General features: G+C 43.7%; 1 non-coding gene across 1 annotated transcript; it reads right to left on the bottom strand.

Annotated features, from left to right (window-relative positions):
- Positions 1-1,755: 1,755 nt before the first annotated feature.
- Positions 1,756-1,827, bottom strand: TRNAC-GCA (transfer RNA cysteine (anticodon GCA)). Its single transcript has one exon. It is a non-coding gene; the product is annotated as a tRNA-Cys (tRNA).
- Positions 1,828-9,812: the final 7,985 nt, after the last annotated feature.

Consider the following 9,812-nt stretch of genomic DNA (forward strand, 5'->3'; position numbering starts at 1 on the left):
ATTGTTTTACTATGATTTTATTAGATTGTAAGCCTATGCGGCAGGGTCTTGCTATTTACTGTTTTACTCTGTACAGCACCATGTACATTGATGGTGCTATATAAATAAATAATAATAATAATAATAATAATAACAGGGCATCACTAGGTGGAGTGATTATGGGGTGAGAGGACGAGAGCAGTTGTTGGCCCAGGTGAGCCTCTGCTAGCGTGGGCACATGTCCTCTTTTTACAAAGGACACTCCTGCCAGAGAACTGTCCTCTATTTTTAAGGGGTCCTCTGTTCGATGGATTGTCCAGCTCAAGTCTGCTTTGAAGAGAGAATCAGAGGCAGTCTGCCTATGTACACCAGTTGCTGGGGAACATGGGTGGGACGGTGCTGTTGTGCTCATGTCCTGCTTGTGGGTTTTCCGTCAACAGCTTGTTGGCCACTGTGAGAACAGAATGCTGGACTAGATGGGCCCTTATTCTGATCCATTGTGGCTCTTCTTATGTTCTTAATCATAAGAATGGAGAACAATAGTGACCTTGAAGTTGCCTATCAACGGCATCTGGACTGCAGACTGAGTAAGGCACACAGGTCATGGCGAGATGTACTGTACTTCTGTTTATTATAATTATTTCTAAATTTGTTCTAAAGATCAACACACCATAGGAATCTGGAATGTAAGATCTATGAGCCAGGGCAAATTGGATGTGGTTATTGGTGAGATGTCAAGATTAAATACTTTGGCCACATAATGAGAAGACAGGATACCCTGGAAAAGATGCTGATGCTAGGGAAAGTGGATGGGCAAAAGGAAGAGGGCCGACCAAGGGCAAGATGGAGGGATGATATTCTGGAGGTGACAGACTTGACCTTGGGGAAGCTGGGGGTGGCGACAGCCGACAGAAAGCTCTGGCGTGGGCTGGTCCATGAAGTCACGAAGAGTCAGAAACGACTGAATGAATAAACAAAAATATAAATTAGCATATTCAAATTTTATGCATAAATAGGTGTCCCTTTTTGTTTTTGTTGATGCATGTCCTCTTTTTCTTTTGGTTATTCATAAGTAGTCACCGTGGCAGCAGGACATACCTAGGGCATGGCATCGGTGAAAACTTGAAAGGGCATGTTTTCAACTCCATTTTAAATACCACAACTGTGGGGACCAATTCCACATCCCTTGGGAGGGAGTTCCAGAATGTAGGGGCCACTATTGAAAAGATCCTGTCCCTGGTGCCTACCAAATTAAGGACACAATCGTATGCATGTTTAGACAAATACAAGTTTTACTGGCTGGGGAATTCTGGGAATTATAGAATGTTTTCTCTCTCTCTAAATATGCATATGATTACACTCTAACTGAATTTAAAGGTGGTCCATCTAATATGGCCTCCAATGCTGGTTTCAGTGGGTCTTAAGTGGAGATATGACTTCAGCCTTAAGAACCTATCAGATGCTACAGCTTGTGCAGAGTGTGGTACTTCAACAGGAGCACCTTACATCAGTAATGGTGCCCGCCCCCTCCCCATAGCTTCCCAAAACTGTTCAAAGTGTTGGGCGAGCAAATTCAGTAATAAAAAAGTAGGATATTTCCCTAAAACACGTTGTATACTCTGAACAAAATGAACACACAAAGTGTTGGTATTTCAATTGTGTGCTTTTGACTGGTTTGGTGCAGCCTATGTTTGTTTTGGCTTTTGAGATAGGAAGGAATCAACATGCTAGTTAAATAAGGTGAGATTCCACATATTTTTGAAGAAGGGGGAAAAAAGGGGGCACCTGGACTTGAACCAGGGACCTCTTGATCTGCAGTCAAATGCTCTACCACTGAGCTATACCCCCAGCTTATATGTTAGCTGAAAGTAGAAGAACTAGTTGTAATTGTTGGTTCTTTCATCATTTCCCTTCCAACTTCTTGCGCTAATAATTATATTGGTTGCTGTATCTGTCACATTACTTGCCACGTTGGGAAACTATAATTATATTTAATGCCTCTTAAGCCTTTGACTATGCAGACATCTTAGTATAAGGCAACCTCTCATGTTTGTGAATGTTCTTTGCCTTGAGCTTTTAGGATGGAGTTGCAGAGTGTTTGCTAAGTGTGTTACAAGTCAAGTCCAATAGTGTCACACTAAATAAGCACCACAGTACATATGCCGTCCCACCACATTCAATCCTGTGAGGTGATTTTGCCTCCAGTCTAAGGAGCTGAGCAGCAGAATGAAACTTGCTCTCACCTTATCCACCATGTGTAGGGTGACCGTACGAAAAGGAGGACCGGGCTCCTGTATCTTTAACAGTTGTATTGAAAAGGGGATTTCAGCAGGTGTCGTTTGTATGCACACATGCAGCATTGGGTGGCATTCTCTCTTCACAACAGTTAAAGTTGCAGGAGCCCTGCTTAGAGTGACCAGATACAATAGAGGGCAAGGCCACGGGGAAGAAATAGTCCCCCCCCCCGTTTGTTTTTTAATATAGAAAAAAAATGGAAATTTTAGAAAAATAAGCAATACTTTTTGTTAGTGCTCTTTTCAGAACTGAAGTCATTTTATTGCTTTAAGACAGTGTTTCCCAACCTGGTGCCCTCCAGATATTTTGGATTTCAGCTACCATCAGCCTCAGACAGCACGGTTAATGGGCATGGATGCTGGGCACAGTAGTCCAAAACATCTGGAGGGCACCAGGTTGGGGAGGGATGCTTTAGGAACATAAAGCAACTTTTCTTCCGGGCCATCACATCTCTAGGTAGGATGCCTGAGCAGGAACACCCCTGCCAGGAGGTAAGGGTACCCTGCAACCTTTCCTTCCAGGTCTCCCACTTGTTCTCATTGAATCCAGAAATATGCTCAGAAAGTGGACGCTCAGAAATAATGTTCGGACAGGCTGAGCAACAGGAAATGAGCTTTGTTGACCCAGGTTGACCTGCGTAAGAGAGACTCCCTAAAGTGTTGCAAAGGAGGTTGCAGAAGTACCAGGGTGTCGTATTTTAGAAAGATTGTGGGGGAAACAGGGAGGTCATGGTGTCAAGCTCTTGTCCCGGGAAGGTGAGATGCAGCTGAACACACAAATCCCAGGCAGTCATTTACAAGAGGAAGAGCCAAAGAGTTTGAATGACAGGATCATCGCTATAAGGGCACCCATGACACTTGCAGTGTGTGGGAACTGTCAGCAATGGAGTGTTTTAACAGATGCTTTAGGAGATGTTTAGAGGCGTGTAGGGATGCTTTCCTGTAGCACCTTCTCACTTGTCAGACTTTCTCCATCCCTGCAGCAGAATTACTTTAGAGTTCTGGCTGGTTCTGACTGAAATCCCAGAGTGAGTTCACTGCCCCACTGACACAAGAGCCACCAGCCTCCACTGGCATGCATGGGTTCTATTGAACGGTATACGTAGTTAAAAATACTTGAGCCCCTTACAATGCTCCATATGGAATATTGCTGGCCTTACTAAATGGCTTCTCCCTCTCTGTAGAATGAGCAGCGGTCATGCCATCATGCAAGACGTCCCGAGGCTTTTGAGCCATGCACGTTGCCGCAACAATCGGAAGAATTAGTAATTGATTTTCATCTCATTCTGCCCCATGAGTGCAGAGTGGCCTACAGCAGTCCTCCCCCTCCCCCCCCCAATGTTAATAGTTCTGGATTCACAATCTAAGGAAATCAAACTGTTTGGTGAATAAAGCAGGCCAAATACAATTAACATGACACAAAACAGAAAATTATAAGGCGGAACTGTGGTTCAGTGGTATATCACATGCTTTGCATGTGGAAGGTGTCAGTTTGGATCCCTGGCATTTCCGGGTTGGACTGGAAACATTTCTGCCTGAAAACCTGGTGAGCTGCTGCCAGTCAGTGTCAACAATTCCTGGGCTAGCTGGCCCAATGATGTGACTCAGTTTAAGGCAGCTTCCTATGTTCTTAAGGGCATGACCCTATGCACATTTAGATGGGGGGGGGAAATCCTACAACTCCCAGCATGCCCAGCCAGCTTAAACTGAGTCACATCATTGGGCCATCTAGCCCAGGATTTAATTTTATTTATTTATTTTCATTTATATACCGCCCCATAGCCGAAGCTCTCTGGACGGTTTACAAATTGTTGCGGGACTAGCAGTACCTCACCATTATAGCCTTATCCTGCCTTTTTTAAGCCATCCAAGTTGGTGGCCACATCACTAGACCTTGTGGTAGCAAATTTCGTCATTTACACGGTAAGAACATAAGAGCCACGCTGGATCAAACCAAGGGTCCATCTAGTCCAGCATGTTGTTCACACAGTGGCCAACCAGCTGTCAACCAGGGACCCACAAGCAGGACAAGGGTGCAACAGCACCTTCCCACCCATGTGAGATGCAAAAAGGTAGACTGCTTCGGATACTGGAGGTTGCACTTAGCTATCAGGACTAGTAGCCACTGATACCATTCTCTTCCAGGACATTATCCAACCCCCTTTTAATGCCATCCAAATTGGTCGCCATCACCACATCTGGTAGTGAATTCCATAGTTTAACTATGCGCTATGTGAAGAAATCCTTTTATCTGTACTGAATCTCCCACTAATCAGCTTCGTGGGATGACCCTGGGTTCTAGTATTATGCAAGAGGGAGAAAATTGTCTCCCTATCCACACCATGCATAATTTTGTACACCTCTATCATGTCTCCCCTTAGCCTCTTCCCCCACCCCCCACAAGCTGAACAATCCCAGCTGTTGTAACCTTCCCTCATAGGGGGGATGTGCTGTGCGAATACTTCCCTTTATCAGTCCTGAATCTCTCACCGTTCAGCTTCATCAGATGACCCTGAGTTCTACTAGTAGGAGAGAGAGGGAGAAAACCTTTTCCCTCTCCAATTTTTCCATAGATAATTTTCTACAGCTCTTGTCAGACCCTCCTTCACCACCCTTTTTTCTTCTTAGGGTGCCTTCTCCTGTCAGAGGTCAGCTATCATTAAAGCTTTTTTTTTTGCTTTTGATGCCACTTCTCTTAAAAATTGTATAGAAGTACAGCTATATCATTCCCTGAAGTTCTTTAGCTATGATGTTTGTCTTCTTCCCTTCAATTCTCCCTTGCATAATAAGCTGGAGAATGGTGTATTTTTCTCCTCGAATAATATGACCGAGATACTGCAATTTTTCTTCTTTTGATGGTATTTATTAATTTTGTTGGTTTGTTTACCCTACGTAGTATGGCCTCATTTGTTATTCGGTCAGTGCATGGTATCCACATTTCAAAAGATTTGATTTTGTTCAAATTGTTTTCTCTGCCCTTACTTGCTTTTTTTCTAAGCGAAAAGGCCCCAAATGTTGTAACCTTTCCTCATAGGGGAATTGCTTCATCTCATTGATTATTTTGGTTGCCCTTTTTGATTCTACAATAACCGTTTTGAGGTGCGGCGATCAAAACTGTACACAGTATTCCAAGCATGGTTGCACTATAAATCTGTGAAAATTTGGTAAGTTTATCTTTAGCCCCTGATGGAGAGGATAATAATAAATTTATCATCTCTAAGAAAAAGAAGCTAACCTCTTGTAAACTTTCATGACTTGCATTGGATCATTTCTATTTATTTCAATAGCAGGACCTCCCTATCCCAATTCTTTCTGGCACTCTGTAGTGTCGTGGGTGGTCCTATTCTCAGCAATCCCACGGGGTCTTGTCTGTCTGCCAGAGGCTCGTGTTTCATTCCGACCCCCAGAGATACATTTTGATGAATTAACCTGCTAGCAGGTACTGTGAGTCTGTGAAACAGATATAGGCACAGTCTGGTCATCATCCTTGTAAATGTTTGCTGGAAACAAAGAAGCGCCAAAAAAGTCATTTTTCAAGAACAATTTGATATATTGCTTTGTTTCCTTTTATTCCATTTTGTCTTTCCTTGCACTGTCATGTATCTCCATTTGAAATGATGCGGTGGGCACGAAGCTAATCTTTGCTTTTGCTATTGCGAAGGCAAACCTTAAACCAGAAGGGCTGTGTTTTATGAGGCATGACGGTGGAGAGTTAAATTGGGTTGGGGAGGCAGGAGGAATCAGCTGAGAAATAGGGTTATCAGCTGACCAGAAAGCAGGAGTTGGTGGAAGCCAGCCTGGGCTGCTCTTTAACAACAGCTAGATCTGCAGAAATCAGCCATGGATTCGGCACATGTATGGACGTTGCATGTTCAATATGGTGCAACACCCATACAATTTTTAATTGTGTTTTAAAGTATTTGATTTATGATTGTTTTAAACACATTTTATGCAAGATTGTAAGATTCCTTGAGTGCTATTTTTTCTTGATAGAATGTTGGGGTACAAATAAAATAAATAAATGTGTCGCTTTTCTACGCCTTCAGTTATACTGTAAATTAATTGGGCCGTGTGGTTCTGAAAACACTCAGCCCACAACTGATTTCAGAAACAGGGGAGGTGTAACAAATCCAATCACACCCCTGCCCCCACCTTTTTCTTAACAAAGGGCATAGTCAGCTTAGATACCTAAATTTGCACCCCTTATAGGGTGACCATATGGAAAGGAGGACAGGGCTCCTGTATCTTTAACAGTTGCATAGAAAAGGAAATTTCAGCAGTTGTCATTGGTATGCATGCAGCACCTGGTGAAATTCCCTCTTCATCACACCATTTAAAGCTGCAAGAGCCCTGCCCTCTTTTGTATCTGGTCATGCTAGTATTGAATGCAGTTCTATTGAATGCAGTGATGAAACAAAATCGGCTGTAGGACTTTTTCTCCCTACCAGCGAAAAGCTGTAGGTTTGTGAAGGTCACTTCCTGATCTATAAATCAGGGAGCTTCTCTAAAATGCTACACCCACCTTTCACTTTTAAACTTGTGTACTGTTTTATGTACTAAAGCTTGTATGGCTTCCTGGCTGAAAGCTTAGGAACTGATCCTAACCAAGCCATTATGCAAAAATAATGCAAAAGAATAGTAAACATTTTCTACATCCCTTTCAGTTGTGCAGATGTAATCATTCCAACAACCCTGTAAGGCAGCATTATCTCAACCACCCCATGCCCATGTTGCAGAGGCTGAGAGAAGAAGACTGGCCAAGCGCCTTTGAGCGAGTTCATGGCAGAGGCGAAATGTGAACCAGGGACTTCCTGATTTGTACCTCAGTCTCTTAGGGTGAAAATTTTATGTACGTTGACTCAGAAGTAAACCCCACTGTGTTCAATAGGGCTTACTTCCAGGTAAGCGTGAATGAGATTGTGGCTTTATGTCAGCCTTATTATTATTTATTTATTTAGCACCAACAATGTACTTGGTGCTGTACAAAATATACAAATAAAACAGCAGTACCCTGCCTAGGGGCTTACAACCTAAAATCACATTAAATTCCCCAACCACCTTCCAGATGTGTGTTGGGCTGCAATTCCCAGCATCCCCATCCATCATGCTGGACTGTGGGAAGCTAGGAGCTGTAGTCAAACACAGCCGAAAAGCGCTAGTTGGGAAAGGCTGCCTTAGCTACTATGCTGCATTAGGTGTAAAGCAAAAAGCTGGCATTGACTCATTTTTGCCACTACGGGGCAGTGGAACCCTAAACACAGATGTACTTCTCTTCATGCTGAGTCATGCTCATTGAGCATAAGGACATAAGAGCACTGCTGGATCAGATCAAGGGTCCATCTTGTCCAGCACTCTTCACACAGTGGACAACCAGCTGTCGACCACAAACCCACAAGCAGGACATGGGTGCAATAGCACCCTCCTGCCCATGATCCCCAGCAGCTGGTATATATAGGCTTATTCCCTCTGATATTGAAAGTGGCACATGGTTTTCAGGACTAGTAGCCATTGATAGCCTTCTCCTCCAGGAATGTATCCATTCCAACCCCCCTTTAAAGCCATCCAAATTGGTGGCCATCACTACATCTTGTGGTAGTGAGTTCCATAGTTTAACTATGTGCTGTGTGAAAAAGGACTTCCTTTTATTTGTCCTGGATCTCTCACCAATCAGCTTCATGGGATGACCCTGGGTTCTAGTATTTTGAAAGGGAGAAAAATGTCTTCCTATCCACATTCTCCACACCATGCCTAATTTTGTACAGCTCTATCATGTCTCCCCTTGGCCTCCCTTTTTTCAAGCTGAACAATCCCAGCTCTTGTAACCTTCCCCCATAGTGAGATGCTCCAGCTTATTGACCATCTTAGTTGCCTTTTCCTGCACTTTTTACATCTGTACAATATCCTTTCTTAGGTGGGGTGACCAGAACTGTACACAGCATCCTAAGGGTGGTTGCACCATAGATTTGTATAAAGGCAGTATGACACTGGCAGTTTTATTCTCAATCCCTGTTTGTGAGAGACAGAACACACTCCTCATCTTCATTTGAAAAGTGAATCATGTGCATAACCTCCTTTGCTCACACTCATCCCTTGTTAGCTTTGCTTCTCTTTTTCCTTCCCCTCCCTTCGCCGCCTTCCCCACTGTCAACATTGAGATGACAGGCTCTTTGATGCTTGACGGCCAGCTTTTGACGGCGGTCAGGTGTGCGTTTGCACAGCTGAGGCTCGGGCGCCAACAACGCGCATTCCCAGAGATGACTGACTTGCCAAGGTTAATGGATATCTTACATCTCGTTTGGACTGCTGTAATGCGCTCTACTTGGGGCTGCCTTTGAAACCTGCTGACCTGGGCTGTTTACAGGCAGCACATGACTGCCTTGGTACAACAGCTTCACTGGCTACCGGTTTGTTTCCAGGCATGATTCAAAGTGCTGATTATGAACTATAAGGGCTTGGGACCAGGCTGCCTGAAAGACACATTCTCGCATACGAGATTTTCCAGGGAGGCCATTCTCATTGTCTCACCACCATTGCAGGCACCTTTGGTAGGGCCTTCCCTGTGGTGACTCCCTGCATCTGGAACTTCTTCCTGAGGGAGACTAGGTTGGCCCCTTCTCTGTTTTCCATCCCCTGGTGGGTAAAGACATCTTTGTTTAGACAGGCCTTTGGCAAGCTGATGTGTGGCTGGAAAGATATTTTTTTTATTGGTTGGTGCTGTTTTTTCTTTCTTTCACTCTTGTGTTTGTAATTGTGCTTTGATCTATTTGTTTTTATGTTTTAATCTGGATTTTATTGCTAGTTGGCTTGAGTTGCATTTTTTGGCAGAAAGAAGGGATATAAATAAAATTATATCAATTGTTGTTTGTTTCCTCTTCCCAGTAACCCTTGACAGAGTCTCAGATACAAAGGCTGGCTCTTTGATTTGTAGCATGCAGACCTCCCAGGATTTTTTATTTTTTTTATTTTTAAGACTCTAAAACAATAAAATAAAAATGGAAGTCCTTAGGGAGCCTGGCGGGCACCAACAAAGGTGTGGGATGTGCTTTTGACCGTGGGGTATGTGTGTGTGGTGTGTGTCTTGCCTAGAAAGTATGTGTGCATGTGTGTCAAACAGTATGCGTTGCCTGTTTTGTTTTGTTTTTGCTATTGTGGCAGGCAATGGCCACCATGGCAGCCATTTTGTGTAAGTGTCCACAACACTCAGAATTCCAAATGTGCCCACCAATCCAAAAAGGTTGGAGACCCTTGCTCTGACTAATAGGGATACTACCAAGAGGGGTTGTACAGTGACTTATTTGGGATGAACGTTGCAATTTACTAGCTCTCTTTACACATATTGTACCTAGCACCAGGACAGGCACTTTGCTCCTATGGGCATATACAAAGGGATTGATTCTCAGATCTTGAAAGTGCGGAAAGCAACATCAATGCCTACACGGAGACTCAGCTGCCAATTTGCAATGGAATCTTGTCTTTTGGAATGCGTCAAAAGGTGATTTACGATGCCGTGGGTTAATATCTATTCTCTCTCCTCCCCCT

Source organism: Elgaria multicarinata, chromosome 12, assembly GCF_023053635.1.
Source record: "Elgaria multicarinata webbii isolate HBS135686 ecotype San Diego chromosome 12, rElgMul1.1.pri, whole genome shotgun sequence".
In the NCBI taxonomy this organism is placed as follows: Eukaryota; Metazoa; Chordata; class Lepidosauria; order Squamata; family Anguidae; genus Elgaria; species Elgaria multicarinata.